Below are 1,610 nucleotides of genomic sequence, written 5' to 3'. Positions count from 1 at the left end.
TGATATGCTGCCCCCTATTTGTTTAGAGTATTACTTTAAAGTGCAATTATGTTGAGATGGACTGCATAATAAAGCCAATGTTTTTTTTAATGGACTTACTGCATAAAGGGAAAAGCTTTTTCTTTCAACTTGGTCAGGAGATTTTTAGTGCTCTCTCTTACGACAGTACACATTCTGCATTGTTTGGTCAGAATTAAACATTTGCACACTGAACCTTTGATATTCCCTGAGACGGAGAGTCTTGCCTGAGCCAGAGAAACCATTGGGTAGATTCCCAGAAACAAAAGAGGCCAATACACCAATGCATGGCACTCTGTGAACTTTTCAAATGACGGCTCTGACCCCAAGGTTAACCAGTGTTCTGTCAAGAGACTGTACTTGTCACTTCATTAATAGCAGATGGCAGCTTAGCCTGTTGTGTTTCCCATGAGCTTTTTGTGGCTCATGAAATATCTCACAGCTGCTTCCCTTTGATGGTATTTTGCGTAGGTATTAAAAACAAAACAAATCAATACTCATAAACTCGGTGTTGTTTTTTGCACAATATAATTCAAGCTCGCAGCGTTATACACACATTGAAAGCAGAGCTCTAACAAGTCTCAGTTGCCTCAAATGCATCTCATGATGAGAAGCAGACCTGGCTAAATACTTGTAATATCTAGCAGAGGAAAACAGCATGTCATTATTATTCTGTAGTCAGTGAGCAGTCAAGGCTCAGACAGATACTCCAGAGTCCAGGCCGTTCTTGTATCCAGTGAGCTAGCTGGCGGGTGTGCAGTTGGACACACTGTAGATAAATTCATAAATAATTCTCTCGCTGTAGCTGCCTGCTACAGCTGGCAGCCAGTAGGAGCAAGGGAATCCATTGGCTTTAAAACTACGTCATGGAGGGCTGTGGATTTATGCTAACAGACACTGTCATTGGATGTTACTTCATTTTCATCATTATTTCTTCCCTCTTTATCCTTAAATCAATTTTCCATACACGGTCACTTCTTTTTCATCTTCGTCGAACCCTCTGCCAGTTGCCTTGCTCCTTCTTCTCCTTATTTAGCATCAAAGCTAAATTAGTATGTGTTCGTGGTCCTTTAATGGGGCTGTTATTCTGCAGTCTGCTTTATCGTGACACTGAACTGGGACACAGCTGAAATATTCAGGGTCAATGAACAGCAGCTCTGCCTCCTGGCTTTGCCTCAGGCCCACTGTTTCCAAAAGGTTGATTTGGACACTGCTGTGGCACAAGGCAGCCGATGAAAATGTAAGGAAATTACTCAAAAAGCAGCTATAAAAAAGAATAATTACTTCTAATGAAAATTGCAAAAGCTTTCATTCGTTCTTGCCTTCTCACTGATGACATTATTCACATCTTACTGAATTGAATTACAAAACATTAGTAGGATGCCATATTCTACCCTATAGAAATGTGAGCATGTGCATTTATTTATGATGTGTGCGTGTGTATGTGTGTTTAAGAAGGAAGAGGATTTGAAAAGGATGTGTGGATATCAAGGCCCAAACACATTGTGGCCGTGCCATACAAATAGACTTAGCTGTCACTGGAGCTGTCAACAGTGGAAACAATGGATATCTCTCAATATACTTTTCTAAAG

This window comes from Morone saxatilis, unplaced genomic scaffold, assembly GCF_004916995.1.
Source record: "Morone saxatilis isolate NCDOM2014 unplaced genomic scaffold, NCSU_SB_2.0 Contig15, whole genome shotgun sequence".
Lineage (NCBI taxonomy): Eukaryota > Metazoa > Chordata > Actinopteri > Moronidae > Morone > Morone saxatilis.
Note: the sequence above shows the minus strand (reverse complement) of the source record.